The following is a 16,609-nucleotide window of genomic DNA, read 5'->3' on the forward strand; positions in this document are numbered from 1 at the left end:
CCGTTGGGCTGGGGTTCTGGGCATCCTGGAGGTGGGAGACGGCTTGCCTGAGGACGCGGATGGTTGTTTTAAGTTGGCGGAAGGGAGAGGAGCACGGTCTCGGGCCGTCGGGGGGGTGATCCGGTATGTTCGGTCCATTTCAGGCCTGCTGCAGGGGAATGCTGGAACATTTATGCACTGCAGGAAGCAGCGCCATCTTTTTCCGGGTGCTTGGGGAATCCCCAAGGTGGGAGATGGCTTGCCTGAGGCTGGGGATGGTTGGGCACGTCCTTGGCCGCTTCAGCAAAAGGGGAAGAGGAAGGGGGTAGGGAGTTACCTGCAGCCGCGTGAGAAACCGGGTATTCTTTGTTTGTTTTGTATTATTAGTTTGCATTTCTGTTGTAGAAAGAGTGGATGCCTTTCGAATGATGGAGGTGGTGTGTCGGTGTGCGGTTGTTTCGTTAGTTTTGCAGCCAGTCTCCAGCGATTCCTAGGCAGGGAAGGAGTAGGGAAATTTGCTGCTGGCTGGGTCGCGCGTAATCCTTCCAGCTGGGCCACAGCTTGTCCTGTTTGCCCACGTCCCAGATGGTGAGGGGCACACTGTTCTCCGGCTCCACCGACTCCACGTCTAGCGAACCCAAATATAGTCTGTGCTATAGGACCTCCGGCACTCTTCAGTACCGGCATTAGGCATTTAAACATTTCTTCCCCCCCCCCCCCCCCCCCTTCTGGTCTATTTTTGCACATACCCACAGCAGGAATATTCTTCTCTCGTTCAAGCGGTGGTTCTGTGCTCTCCGTGCTGCACAGATAATGAGCCATTCTGCTGGTTAATGCTCCTCCCTTATTGCCACGTAGTTTCCTCTGATAGGTCCGTCTTACGTTGCCTAGCGTTGCCTGGGAACGGTTTTGTGATGGTCCTTTGTGTTTAAGAACATTGAGTGTGTTTTTTCTGATTGGTCCGTCATGTGAGGGCGGGGCTGAGAGACATGGTCAGTATTGTGGCTTCACCACCATGAATCCACGAACCCTTCAGGGAGTGACTGAGTGTCTTCAGAACGTTGAGGGTGAGTTTTATTATAGTAGATTATTAGCTACAGATAAGTCTTCTTTATATTATTTGCCTCCATAAGAGTTTTAGTTGTTACAAAGAACTGTTGGAGTAGGGACTTACAGTGCAATGATTGGATAGGTGGTTGTATGATCACAAGTAATCACAATACTTTATTCTGAGCACCATTTTCATTATATATTTTTAGATAGTTTATGTTCTGGGATGTTGCTTTTGGTAAGACTGGAAGCGGTGCAAAGAAAAGCTTCAAAAATGGTATGGGATTTGCGTTGCAAACCGTACAAGGATAGACTTGCTGACCTGAACATGTATACCTTAGAGGAAAGGAGAAACAGGAGTGACATGATACAGACGTTCAAATATCTGAAAGGTATTAATCCACAAATGAACCTTTTTCGGAGACGAGAAGGCAGTCGAACTAGAGGACATGAATTGATGTTGAAGGGGGGGCAGACTCAGGACTAATGTCAGGAAGTATTTTTTCACAGAGAGGGTGGTGGATATGTGGAATGCCCGCCTGCAGGAGGTGGTGGAGATGAAAACGGTAATGGAATTCAAACATGCGTGGGATAAACCACAAAGGAAACCTGTTTAGATGGAATGGATCCACAGAAACTTAGCAGAGATTGGGTGGTGACGCTGGTAATTGGGAAACAAAACGGGAGCTGGGCAGACTTCTACAGTCTATGCCCTGATTGTGAATGAATAGATAGGGAATGGGCTGGACTGTAAATTTTAAGGGGCTTCGACGTTAGCTTCAGAACTTAGTACAAGAACAGTGCTGGGTAGACTTCTACGATGTGTGCCCTGAGAAAGGCAAGGACAAATCAAACTCGGGTATGAATATAAAGTATCACAAACCATGTAAATGAGATTATCTTGTTGGGCAGACTGGATGGACCATACAGGTCTTTGTCTACTGTCATTTATTATGTTACTATGTAATATAGTGGCTTTTTTTGTTTTTCTAATTTTGTGCTGTATTGAGCCACTATTATACAGTTTTTGTCCCAATTTTTATATTATTGTTTGCTTGTTAGCAGTATCAAACTGGAGGGACATTTTTTCTTCATTTTGTTATCCCAAGCTGCAATTTTGTTTACTAACATTTTTTATTTCTAGTATTCTGACTCGAGTTGTGCTGGGAACGTGGAATGTTTTATCATTGGTCATGGTCACTTACATGTTTAGTGAGTCATTTTTCTAATACAGTGCAGTCTGGATTATCCAATCTTCGCTAATCCAATCAACTGGCATATGCAACAGACACCCTCCCCAGGTGACATCATCACATTTATTTCTTTTAAAACGTCTTTCTTTTAGAAAAAATTTGAAAATTGGAAACACTATGCTTTTGTTTATGCATTGTTTTCTGTATTAGCTGACTTTTCACTTATCCGACAATGGGTCGGTTCCGTTTACATCATATAATCAAGAGTGTATTGTATTTTAAAATTTTGAAATGATATTATTTTATGTTAATCTGCTATTACCAATTATTTGTTTTCAGTATTCATATTCAGCTGAATAATGTCTTCAATTTGTATTGAATAGTAAAAAATGTTATTCAGTTCCACTCTAGTTATTATAATGAGGTCCCATGGTGATACCTACAGAGAAAATTGCCAGGTCAAGTGTTAGTGTGTGTCGGGGCATAAATTCACCTCCTTGTCCCCTGATTTTGATACTATGCATCGCTTGCTCTTTGCTGCTCTTGTTGTGGACCTGATGTTGGGTTGGTTTCTGTAGTAGTTGTAGCATGATTTGCACACACAACGCAATGGTACATCATAGACTGTTTCATTGAGATAATCTGTACTAACTGGAGCTGATCAGTCTTGTTACAGAGGTTGTAGTCACTGTTAAGAGGGTATCTGATATGGATTATTCTAGTTTCAAAGATAAAATACTTTCTTAGTAGAGGTCAAGAAATTGTTCTATTACAATTTGATATATCGGCAGCTTTTGATGCCATCAACCATTTTGTTCTTCTTTATAAATTAGCTGAATTAGGTTTGTCTGGTAAAGTCCTAAGTTGGTTTGAACAATTTTTGGGCAACAGACAATACAGTGTGAAGGGACTTAAAGTAGATCATCTAGCTGGAATCGTGGTTGTGGTGTGCCCTTGGGCTCACCACTATCACCATCATTATTTATCTTAGTTCTCTTGGTAATACTCTTTCAGAGATGGCGATAACAGTTTTGTCATATACAGATGATATTTTCCTTTTGTGTCCAGCATTCGACAAATTTGAATTCGATTCAATTCTTGTATACCACTAATATCCCCTTTCCAGGGTTCAGTGTGGTTTACATTCTAGCTGAGACAAAAGCAAATAGTGTTAGTGTGAGGTTTGAGAAACATTAGAGACTATTGGATTAATAGTAACATAGTAAATGAAATGATGGCAGATAAAGATCTGTACGGTCCAGTCTGCCCAACAAGATAAACTCATTTTACATGGTATGCGATACTTTATATGTAAGTATACCCGAGTTTGATTTGTCCTTGCCATTCTCAGGGCACAGACCGTAGAAGTCTGCCCAGCACTCTTCTTGTACTAAAAGTTCTGAAGCTAATGTCAAAGCCCCTTAAAATTTTCACTCAAGCCTATCCATATCTAGTCAGTCAAGGTCATGGCGTAGACCGTAGAAGTCTGCCCAGCACTGGTTTTGCTTCCCAATCACCGGCGTTGCCACCCAATCTCTGCTAAGATTCCATGGATCCATTCCTTCTAAACAGGATTCCTTTGTGTTTATCCTAATCATGTTTGAATTCCATTACCGTTTTCATCTCCACCACCTCCCAAGGAGGGCATTCCACATATCCACCACCCTCTCTGTGAAAAAATACTTCCTGACATGAAAAAATACTTCCTGACGTTAATGCATGACACTAAAAACATTAAAGAAACGATAATGGAGGTAGAAGTCATGATGAATTGTTATGAAGCAGTCTTTGGGAAGAGAAAGGTTTTTAGCCTGTTCCTGAATTTGAGGTAGCTGTTTTCTATTCTGTTGGGAATAGGTAGAGAGTTCCATATTTTGACTCCAAGAACAAAGAGAGAGCTGAAAATCATCTGGTTTCTAATTGTCTTTTGGAACAGTGATGCTAGCGTCAGTTGTTGTTTCAGTCTGAAGATACTTTATCCTCTATTAAGCATCACATCTCACTTGTAGATAAGTGAGAAGTGGCCAATTTTCTGAAACTGAACAAACAAAAGACCAAGATATTGTGGTTTGGTAATATAGATAATATCCCTGCTAGATCTCTGTTCTTGGCATTAGGAAATGTTTTAAAAACTGAAGATCATTCAAGGGTGTTAGGGATAATTTTAGATTCTAAACTGGCCTTTGATAAGCAGATTAGTGCTTTAAGTAAGTGATTTTTCTTTAGGCTCAGACAATTATGTGCTATCAGATCCTCTCTCCAATTTGATGACTTTAGGACCCTGTCCCAGGCAATCTTGCTACCACAATTGGATTATTGTAATTCACTGCATTATCAAGTTTCTAGTAAATCTTTACGTTGTCTACTGTTGTTGCAAAACACAGCAGCCAGACTGATTTATGGGTTGGGTCGTTTTGATAGGATTTCACCTTCTATTAGTGATCTTCACTGGCTACTCATACATCTATGTATTAAGTTTTAAATAGCTTGTCTAACCTATAAATCAATCTATGGTTTAAATGCAGATGGTCTTACAGACCTACTTGAGTTCCCTTCTTCAGGAAGAAGGTTGTGCTTTCTTTGAACATTGCAACTGGGCTTTCCTGATTTAAGAAACGTTAAGTTAAAGTCAATTTATGTGGGTTCTTTTCCTTTCTATGGGGTGCGGATCTAGAACGAATTGCCACTATCATTGAAAGATTCATCATCCTACTTATCTTTCCATAAAGGTTTAAAAACTTACTTTTTAAGCAAATAATAGGTTATTTGGTTTAAAATAATTTAGTCTGGCTTATATTGTATTTTTGTTTTATTTTGGTTTATACTGTACTTTTTGCTTTATTTATATGGTAATTCTTCTGATATTTGAGAGTCTCTTCATTTGCTAACTGCTGTGAACCCTCCGGGGATTAATGGGTGGGGATTAATAGACTCAATTAGAATTATGGGCATAGGAGAAATGCAGTGTCTATATTAATAGGTTGCTCAGTCATTCAGAGACGTCCTGCATGTGTAGCTGTACAGTAGCTACATGCCCCACTCCACTGTTTATCCCTGTTATCATATAGCCAGCATTCATATGGCCTTACATAACTCCTTGCCAGTCTCTGAAAGAGTGTAGTGCTAGTTGTATGGGGGAGGATCTGGGTAAAGTGGCTCCAGTGGATATGGTTCTTAACAACTTGATTCCTGGGGCCTGACCAGTAGTAGCTGGGTTCATTTAAACTTTTAGAATTCTACATGTAGGAATTATGTGAGATTCTGAGCACAATTATAGGTACTTAGCCCTAAATAATTTCCAGAGAGGCCAATTTAGGAACTTAACTCTCAAAGATATGAGCCTAAAAGCCTTTGAAAACTTACCCTTTGTTCTTTCTCTGGGATGGAGGACATCCTCTTCAAGGATCACTGGTTACCCATTGCCAGCAGAATTCAATCTAATTCTGGTATTAGCACACTGTATCAATAGAGATCCAGTGTATTACCTTTTTTATTATTATTATTATTATTATTATTATTATTATTCCCTTACCCTTTAGTCCTCGTCATTCCTCACAGACTAATCTGTGGGTTGTTTCTTCTTTTCCAAGGATTAGGCATGGGTTTTTTTTTGTGGCTTTTTTATTCACAAAACAGGGCTTTTAGTTGTGTAGCTCCTTCTATCTAGAATTCATTGTCTATTTACCTCTGTCCAGATACCTCATTTCTTAAGCTGAAAGCATCCCCTAAAACGTCTCCTTTTCAGGCATTGGCTTCCCAGACCTATCTTTCTACCTTTCCCACTAATCTGTTTCCCTCCTACCCTTTATATTCCTCAGCTTTTCTCATTTATGTCCTGGTGGTAGTACTGTTGTGCTATTCACCTCCTTTTTACTGTGTGCATTGAATTCTAGTTTTATGCCATTGTTCCAGTATTTATTTTGATTATTGTAAACCGCCTTGATCTTCTTTATGAAAGGTTGTCTTCTTGTCTAGACTATCAAAATACTGAGTAGCAAAAAAAAAAATCTGTTTGCTCTTGCCTCACGATCGACTGCTTCTGTCTGGCAGCCTGCTCGTTCCTTCCGCTGGACTGCTTTTGTCTGGGGGTTGGTTGATCATGCTGTTTGACTGCAGATTCTATGCCTGTAACACTGTCTCTTTCAATGACAAGAGCGCTTACTGTCCTGGTGCTTTTCTTATTACGGCTGGCATGATTCTTTTTACTCTGTGCTGCAGGAAACTCTGCTGACTGAATCTAACCCTCTGCACGCAGGTCTGAAAATTTCCTGCCTAGGTCTATCTGGCTGTGCAAGCAAGCAGGTCAGTGATAGTTCTTTTTCTCTTCTTTCCCAAGCCTCAGATTTAAGCTGTGTGCAGTGCTGTTCAGGCTTCTGGTGCTCGCCTCAATAGTGTGCCTGCCAAGTAATGTTGAATCTAATGGCAGAGGCACTTAGTCTTCTCATTATTATAATCCCCTGTTCTTTCCCTTCTGTCTCACACCCAGGACGCCATTCGAGGGGTTCGGGGATTTTCTTGATGATACTTGCCCCAATCAGAAGGAAGTTTGAAAAAAAAAAAAATTCCTATTGCATCTGAGGTAGTGATGCAGTGTGGGAGGATGAGAGAAGGAAAGGTGGAGTAGCTAGGCGTGGCTAGGTTCTCAACTAGTGGTATTGCCCACCACCATGTTATGTGCTGAATGTTGCATTGGTAAGAGCCCGTGCATTTGCTAGGGGGGATAACTGTTTCCAGCTTACAGTGTGTTTGGCTGCTGCAATCGTGTGGCCCCTGGTTGTTGTGTGATGAGAAACGCAGGACCATAGTGGCTGTGAGCTCATGGGCCTAGCCTAGGGTGACTGAAGCTAAGTGATTAGAATAAGGATGCTGCCAAAAATTGAACTATTGTTTATGTAATGGATCAGCATGCAAGTCTGCAAAATTGGTCACTCCAAGACATGGTTAAATGTGCTCTAGGCCTTTCCACTGTAGATAAAGCATAAGAAGCTTCTTTAATCCATTTTGCTGATATAAGTTAGTGTGGTGGCAGTTAGTGACTCTTAAAAGGATGACTTTTTGCTTTAGAGTTGCCACCTTTTCCACAGACCACACTTGGACACTTAGCAGCAGAGGAGGAGGTAAGAGGACTAGGGGGCAGGTAGAAGGGAAGGTCCCCACTGACAGAGTTTCCAAGTTACCCAATTCCAGGAAGGAGATTTTGGATTTATGGGACCTGCAGCACTGATAATAATAGGTAGAATCAGGGACTACAAATACCACATTGCTTTGGGATGTAATTTTAAAGCCAGGACTGGCAAAAAATCTCCCTCCTATAACTGGGTAACTTGGCAGCTCTGTGCTGAGCCAAAAGTTAGGGTGGCGCATATGGATAAAATTCCTTTCATAAATGTAACAGTATTTTAATCATTAAACACTGAAATGACTAGTCTTTTCTGAAACATAGAACATATAATAATTTAATATTGAAAATTACAGAAGTCAACATAAGAATTCTTTAAAACGTTGTATGCAAGATTTTGAAACTACATAGGGCCTTTTTTCATATGCCTTATGAGGGATACTACTCAAATTTGAAGATAGGGCCTATGTGGAGTTGATAGTTGATGTGTCATGTTTGGATAATAATTACTTTGATTCAGTAAAAGTCATTGCAGCATGCAGAGAATCCAGGAGCCTACCACTACTAGATCACTGCACTTATGTATTCCAGTCAGTAAACTGAAAATGAAATTCTTCTCTCTGTTTTGCTGAGGTAGCTTCTGATCATAGTTCTACCATTCACTTCATTTTCATCTCTATCCCACCTTCTTACTCTACAACTAAGAGTTGCTAAGTGAATTCAGCATTACCTGGCAAGGTTGAACCAGTCCTGGGTTTATCCCACTGCATGCAGGGATTTGTAGTTCTGATTTCCCCATTGCATTACCTAAGAAAAGCAAGACTACAAGGCCCTACATGCAGTGGGGGTAAAGCCAGGACTGGATCAGCCCTGTTGGAGGAATCTGGATCCAGTTGGCAACCTTACCTACTGCTGAATTCTGAGTCACAGGAGCAGAGAACTGCAGGCTGGCTGCTGTTCTGCTTCAGCCTTTGCCCCTCCTGTCCCTAGGCGGTTGGAGCCATAAAGCACCAATATTGGAAGGCAAAGATTAGGAAATAGAACAAGCTGGACTGTTGCACAAGCTAACAGAATCCCTTGCTGCAGTCACACGTGCAAAACACAGACAGCCTCACCCAATACAGAGTAAGTGACCACAAACCGGAAATAAAAAATATGCTGACAAAAACTGAACTGGAAAGACCACTGGAGAAATAGAAATGAATTTCCTCCTGGTTTCCTCCTGCACTGTGCAAAATAAAAAGAGCCATGGGCTCCACTGTACAAGACTGGATATTGAGAATTTAGCTTCTAGGTGAAATGGAGACGCTCACAGATAAAGCGTGGTAATTGTGACATGACTAATGAAGAGTGGACTCATTTGAGTGAGATATTTGGGGGAAGGGATAGCAGTGGGTCAGGGGTGGAAATAGAGTAAGAGGGGCATGTGCTGAAGGAGCAGTGGTACATGCCTAAAGAAGTTGGTTGTTGGACTATGGGAGAGTTGGGGTGGGAGGAGGGGAGGGAGAAACAGTTTTTTGTTTTTTTTTTGTAATCTGGTTGTTTCAAGTTTCAATAAAACATTTACATCCTAATTCTGTATATGGTGCTAAAAGTGGAGTGGAGGAGTGGCCTAGTGGCTAGATCACTGGTCTTGCAATCCAGAGGTGGCAAGTTCAAATCCCACTGCTGCTCCTTGTGATCTTGGGCAAGTCACTTAATCCTGCATTGCCTCAGGTACAAACTTAGGCCCTCATGATCAAAAGCCCCGCACTGTTCCAAACAGTGCCCTAAAAATAGCGCCGGGACAGCGCAGGGCTTTTCTGCATCGATGATCAAAGATAATGCATGCAAATCTAAGCAGCGCTATTATCTTTGATTATCATGTTTGAGTGCGGGAGAATTGCGCCTGAGCATGCGCTCAGCACAATCCTCCCGCACTTGTTTGACAGGTCTGGGCTGTCAAAAGCCAAAACCTGTCAAACAGCCTGCCGAGGCCTGAACAATGAGGGCTGGAGCTCCGGTGTGTCTCCAGCCCCCCCCCCCCAAACCCCCAGAAAATGTCGTGGCCAAATTCTCTCCCACCCAGCGATGGGGGGGGGGGGCTGGAGGTCGACGATCCCATCCCCTCCATGTTCAGGGAAGGCTGGAGATCCGGTGGGTCTCCAGCCCCCACCAAACCCCCAGAAATTCAGAAGTGGCCGCCTCCGGCCAAAGGCTCTCCCACCCTCCCACCCAGCGACAGGGGGGAGGGGCTGGAGGTCCGGTGGGTCTCCAGCCCCCCAAATCCCCAGAAACCGTTGTGGCCGCCTCCGGCCAAAGGTTCTCCCACCCTCCCATCCATCGACTGGGGGGTTGGGGGCTGGAGGTCCGATGGATGGGAGCCTGGGGGGGGGCCAAGAGGGGGTGTTGTCACCAAGGACCACCAGGTATTCGAAATAGAACGCTGGGGGGGGGGGGAGGAGTTGGGGTGGGCTGGAGGTCCACCAGACCTCCAGCCCTCAACCCCCCAGTCGATGGATGAGAAGGTGGGAGAACCTTTGGCCGGAGGCAGCCACTCAACGGTTTCTGGGGGTTTGGGGGGCTGGAGACCCACCGGACCTCCTGCCCCCCCCCCCCCCCCCCGTCGCTGGGTGGGAAGGTGGGAGAGCCTTTGGCCGGAGGCAGCCACTTCTCGATTTCTGGGGGTTTGGGGGGGCTTGAGACCCACTGGATCTCCAGCCGTCCCTGAACATGGAGGGGGTGGGATCATCGGGGGGGGGGGGGGGGCAGGAGGTCCACCGGACCTCCATCCCCCTGATCGCGTTTGCTTTCTTTGGGGGGGAACGGGGGCCTGCCAGCATGCAACTGCATGCAGGACAGGGCTCACCATTCCTCCCCAAATGATCCGCAAAATCTAATGCCAGCTCGGAGCTGGCGTTGATTTTGCCACGGCCAGCGACCCAATCTTTGGTGCGCTGGACGCTGATCATTGGGGATGAATGCGTTAAGCACTGATTAGCATGCATTTGCAAGCTAATTGCGCTAGAAGCCCTGTCCTGCATGCATTTGCATGCTACTTGCGCTAAGAGCCCTCGAGTGCGTTGTTTCAGGCGCTCGAGGGCTCTGATCATGAGTCGGCTGCAAACTCCAGCGCTAGTAAGGCGTTAACAGCCTCTAGTGCCGGAGTTTGCTTTTGATCATGAGGGCCTTAGATTGTGAGCCCTCCTAGAACAGAGAAGTATCCAGTGTACTTGAATGTAACTCACCTTGAGCTACTACTGAAAAAGGTGTGAGCAAAATGGAAATAAATAAAAATTGCTCATGCAGATTTTGGCACACACCCAGTTTGCACGCACAATTTAATTCACAAATGAGCTAATTAGCACCAATAAGTGGGCACTAATAATTATCGGTGCTAATTGGTATCGGTTTAAATTTACGTGGACGTCTTTAGGCGCTGGGATCCGTGTGTAAGAAAAGGGGGCACAGCCATGGGAGGGGTTTGAGCAGATCAGGAGCGTTCCTACAATTTGCATGCAGTGTTAAGGGATATCTGCGCCTAATTTAGGTGCGAGAATTTACACCAGGTTTCAGTTGGTGTGCATCCTCATGCCCAAAATTGAATGCGGGATCCCGGTGCCAAATACTATTCTATGAACAACGCCTTACTCTGAGCACCGTAATGTTTAGCGCTAATTTTTATTCGCGACCAAATTTGGGCACCATTTGTAGAATTTAGCCCTACAAACCTATGAGCAGGAAAAGTATCTTTTTCCCAGGTAAAAATCCTAAATTACTTTTTAAAATTAATTACATTTAAGAAATGTAAAATTCCCACGAACCTTTTTGTTGGAATTTACCATTTTAGCCTGCCCTTATTTTCTTTCATTTTTCTTTCCCCCTTCCCTTACTGCAAATAAGGCGACTCCTTTCCTACCTTTCATTCCTTATAGAGAGCTATGCAATAAATTTGTATTAGAGTCATCTGCTGACAATTTGTGTGTAGCTCCCTAACACAACATTTTAGCTCCACTGTGCTATAATAGTATAAGCAATCAACATTCACATTACCGCTGCATTAAAAAGTGTGCACTGTCAGAACAAACAGTACACAATGCCATGGTACTATGCAGTTGTTTGCTTCATCAAATAGTAAAAGGTCTCCTTTCTGCCAGTACATGGGTAGGGATTGGTTCATGCATTGACAGGAAGGGAAACAGTAAAAAACATCCCGTCTCCCTCTGTAACACGCCAGAATTTTTTCATGAGTAAAATGCAGTGCCTATTAGATCCGTGTTGAGCATAGCATGGTGGAGATAGTACCAAGTGGTGAGCATCCATGAACTGCAGAGATCGCATGGGAATGTGGGCAATAATGCAGGAGCAAAATAAGAGGGGGTTCCTGAGTAGTAAGCCTCATGGGGTAGCAGAACAGGTGAAATAATGTGTGTGTGGGGGGGGGGGGGGGGGGGGGGGGGGGGGGGGGGGGGGGGGGGGGGGGGAGTCGATCAGTACGTCTTGCACCACACAGAAGACCCCTATAAATCACTCTGGTGGTCTAGTGGCCCCCCCCCCCGTCCAGAGGTGTAGCCAGACACCCAATTTTGGGTGGACCTGGGCCCCAGATGGGTGGGCAGAAGAACACTATCTTGTCCCACAAGTGATTTGGTCTGTCCCCCTCTCACCTGCATGCCATATGGTCTCTCAAACATCCTCTCTCCCCCACATACCTTTTAAATAGCAGATTTTCACTGGCAGCGGGCAGCAACTAATACACACTGCTTATGTTAGCCCCACAGCCTTCCCTGTGATGCAATTTCCTGTTTCCGCATAGGCGGGAATACATCAGAGGGAAGGCTGTGGGGCCAGTGCAAACAGTATGTATCAGTTGCTGCTTACTGCAGGCGAAGATATGCTATTTACAAAGTTTGCAGGAGGGAGAGTAGTTGGGAGTTTTCGGCTGGTGGGGCTTGGGGATCCCTGCCATCCACATCATAGGTGTGCTGCTACTGGGTGGGCTGAGCCCACCCTTGGCTACGCCACTGCCCTTGTCCCTATGCACCTTTTAAGTGGGGAGGCAGGAGCCATGCCCACTCACTCCTGCCTCTGTGTCACCATCTGGGAAAATGGCAGCTCCTGACCCATGTGCAATGCATCCTATTTATACCAAATAAGAGAATTTTGCTTTATTTGGCAAAAGGCAGGCAGGAGCTGCCGTTTTTCAAGATGGCAGTTTTGAGGCGGGAACGTTCCTGCCTCCCATCTGAAAGGTGCAGGAAGATGGGTGGGAGGTCAGGGGGTGTCACCATCATCTGTGGGGTCAGTTTGTGCACCAGGTCCATTGCTTGTCCATGGCTTACCGTGAATATTCAGCAGCACTTAACCAGATAATGCCCACTGAATATTAGTAGTTAGCACCAGAGCCAAAAGCAGCTAAGTTGTGGGTGTTCCAGGGGCGAAGTTGGCACTTAAGGGCTGAATATCAGCCCTTAAATTGCGTAAGATAGCCACATAAAAATTAGGTTTATCTTTTTTTTTTTATTTATTTCTTTATAACATTTTAATATACATAATAATATTCAATCAAGAATAATAATACACAATACTGAAAAAGCATCATCAGGAAAAAAGTAATAAGAAATTGATGAACTGTTATCATCCACAAATTAGGTAAATGATCCAAGAATTAAGAAATATTAAACAAGCTATTTAGTGCCCAGCTTATAATCAATTTTGTTAAACCAAGACTGCGCCATGTTCTGCCGACTTACTCGAAGCTGCTTTACAGTGTTACATTCGGGTCTAAATTTTCACAATAATACTCTCTTTATCTTTCAAAAAATCATCCAACTGTTTGGGTTCAAAAAAAATTGATATTGTTTTGTGTGAAGGAAAATCCTACACACACAAGGATTAGGTTTATCTTATGCGGTTAAGGGCTGAATATTGCACTTAACCACATAAGTTTTACCGGCCAAAATATAACCGGATATTTAACGCCAGTGCCTGGACGTGGCCCAGCATTGAATATCCAGGAGTACAGTCGGCAGCAGACATAAAAATGGTGACCTCTGCCAGCTGACTATCAGATGGTTACTTTTTTGAGTCAATTTTTAAACATGCTGTAATGCTCCCAGGCCCATTCTTCCTTATTTATTTATAAAAATTTATAACCTGCACCATCTACTATTCTGGGTGGTTCACAAGAATCACATTCATAATAAATTCCACATAAAACATTACATTCATAATAAAACCATCATAACTACACAGACATAGAAATCACTACCAGCATTACACAGTAATCAAATCACTATCTCCATACATTATACAGTAGTAAACGCTTGCTGGAATAAAAAGGCCTTCTCTGGGGCACCCTCTCCGAGTGTTACTTCTGTATGTCTCTTCTCTCGGTATGGCTGAATGTTCCTGCCCTATTTAAATATATTGGCATTCCTTTCTTTATTTCTACAATTTATCTTTGTAAACCGCCTTGACCTGTTTTCAAGATAAATATAAAGATCAAGGTATGCCACCACCATTGTGATTTTTGGTTTTGTAACACCATTGAGGGATCAGGGATCGCTGCCCCTCCATCCATGGGGTCAAGAGGTGGAAGGGGATGCCACTCTGGCTACTTCAGTGATCTGAGGTGAAGTGCTGCACTTCAACTCAGATCCTCTCCTCTGCTTCTAATTGTATCGTGATGCATAAAGATTCTCTGCTAGAAAAATTGTTAAAAACTGTGCTAGATTTTAGCAGTTTTTTTTTTACACTGGGAAGCAATTCTTAATTCAGCAATTTGCATGCATTTTGCATGCCCACTGAAATATTCTTTACTACAGTGGGTTTTGCTGATTTTTCTCACACCAGTCTTTCTTCCTTCACTGGGGAGTAGGATTAGCATGGGAAAATCAGATGTAACCACTGCATTAATGAGTGGCGTAGCTTATTCTGCTGGCCCCTAGATATGCCTATTGTCCCTTTTGCTGTTCTCCATCGGGTAGCTCTCTGTGCCACCAAGTACTCCCCCCCCCCCCATTCCATATCTGGCTCCATCTCCTCATCTGGCACCTTCTCGATCCATAAGATCCCATGCTGACAGCTCACTCCATGTTCTCAACTTTGCTGCTCTTTACCTTTCCCTTCTGTGTTCCAGTGCCTGTGCCCTCAATCAGCTCTTTGCAGCCAACCTAGCCATTGGTGCTGCTCTTCCTAAATTGTAATGTTCTCTATACTTAGGGAGCCCCCTGCAGTTCAGACATAAAAAGAGCACTACACCGTGCAGGAGGAGAAGGAGCTGCACAAGCAGCTAGGGGGGTCCTTTTACTAAGGCATGTAGGTGTGTAGTTGCCTATGTGCTTCCAACTCGCATAAAATTGGAATTACCGCCCAGCTACCGCGTACAAAGCACGTGGTAGACATTTTCTTCCGCATGGCGCTTTCCCAGAGGTAAGCACCAGTGTACACATGGTGATGCTTACCGCCTGGTTAGCGCATGAGACCTTATAGCCAAGTCAGTGAGTGGCAGTAAGGTCTCAGGCCAAAAATGGACACTTGCTGATTTTAATTGTGCCGCACGTCCATTTTCTGCCAAGGCCTTTTTCCCAGGCACACGTCCAAACCACCTGCCTACACCAGCGCAGGCCATTTTTCGGCACGCCTTAGTAAAAGGGCCCCTAGGTTAGCTTCAAAAAGCTGAGAGCAGAGAAAAGAATAGGACCCATTAGAGTCTGGCCACTAATCTCTGGAGTTGGTAGCATGGAATCTTGTTTCTGTTTAGGATTCTGTCAGGTACTTGTGACCTGAATTGGCCACTTTTAGAGGCTAGATGGCCCATGGGTCTGACCCAGTATGGCTGTTCTTATGTTCTTGTTAACTAGACACTACTAATTAAAAAACAGACTGTCTAGTCAAAAACTAGACAGTTGGCCACACCATAAGGCAGTTTTTATTAAAATGAAGCTATTAAATTTGGACACATTTAGGTTGGGTTTCTTTCTTCAGGGCACTTCCTCATATCCTTTTTTTGTGAAATCTAACCCGTATTTTCTACCCTACTTGATTCTGTAACTAATTCGATTTGTTGGCCTTTTTTTTTATCAGCAAAAAGAACATTTTCCCCAACTAGAGCCTAACTTGTTTATTTTCTCCGAATCTGCCTTTGCTAATCCAGCAGCGGAAGCAGTGGCCCGTCTCATCTCTCTGGGCAAAGTTACATATGCCCTCCAAATATCTAGCTTTCCCAACCTTGAATCTGCTCATGACAGGCTTACACCATCAGGCAGTATGGACTCTTGTAATTAGAAAGGAACCCAGTATGTAGTAGATATAATAAGATAGTTTATTACAATCTTACCAATGGTAATACAGGTAGGTTAAGCATTCACATAATGGAACCGCATATCATGGCACATCCTCTCTCTCTAGCTTTCTGGAGTCTCCCTTCTCTGTTCGTCTTCTCCTCTCATCTCCTTCTTCTTCTCGTCTCATCTCGTCTCGTCTGAACTAATACTCCTCAAACTGCTGCTTATATACAATTTTGGCCCTATTCATTTCAATGGACCCCAGCTGTCTCAACTGGGCTCCCAGTCCTTATCAGTTGATCAGAATGACTTCACATGTACCCAAACCTTCCTGTAGCCCCCCCTTTGGATATTCTCACCCGGGGTGCAGCTGACCCAGCACTATCTCTACGTAACCATAGCAACTCTTGCTTATGACGTCTTGCAGGTGCCAATCTCAGGATTGTTTATAGAGTAGATTGCCCCCACCCTTGCCAGTTCAGCACTTGCCATAGTGAAATGTAACTGTGTCAAAGGTGATCTCTGATTTTTACAAGCTAGCTCTCTTTTGTATCAGAGATGATTCTGATTTTAAGAAGCCTAGCTCTTATTATGAGCCATTGGCCTGTATTTTACTGAGAGCAAGGGCTAGCATAACTCTTCATTCCCCTCTTGCCAGGCCCCTCAGAGGGGGCTGGCACACATGACTACTAGTGGGTGTGGCCGCCTTTCCAGAGCGCTCTTAGAGTTCTGTGGGGGGGAATGTATAGGATTGAGGTAACATGGGTGCTCTGGCACAATAAGGAAAAAGGCCATAGCAAGAGTCAGTATGTGGATATATAATTATATGCTGGATGAAATGCAGCATTAGGTTTCCCCTTTTATCATAACCAACCTAAGGGGCCCAACTTTCTTACACCCACCCCTCTAGGGCGGAGCTAGACTTGGAAACATGTGAAGTCAATTAAGTCTAGGTACCATACAATGGAATCAATAAGGTCAAGTGCATATGATTGTGATTG

General features: G+C 43.9%; 1 protein-coding gene across 1 annotated transcript in view; it reads left to right on the plus strand.

The window, feature by feature from the left end:
* Window positions 1-6,459: 6,459 nt before the first annotated feature.
* The window catches only part of RAB9B (RAB9B, member RAS oncogene family), a 42,411-nt gene continuing 32,261 nt past the window's right edge, over window positions 6,460-16,609 (plus strand). Inside the window, exon 1 of the mRNA XM_030209588.1 lies at window positions 6,460-6,524. The gene's annotated coding sequence lies outside the window, so the exon portion shown is untranslated. The remainder of the gene's footprint in view (window positions 6,525-16,609) is intronic.

Source organism: Microcaecilia unicolor, chromosome 7 (genome assembly GCF_901765095.1).
Source record: "Microcaecilia unicolor chromosome 7, aMicUni1.1, whole genome shotgun sequence".
Taxonomy (NCBI): domain Eukaryota; kingdom Metazoa; phylum Chordata; class Amphibia; order Gymnophiona; family Siphonopidae; genus Microcaecilia; species Microcaecilia unicolor.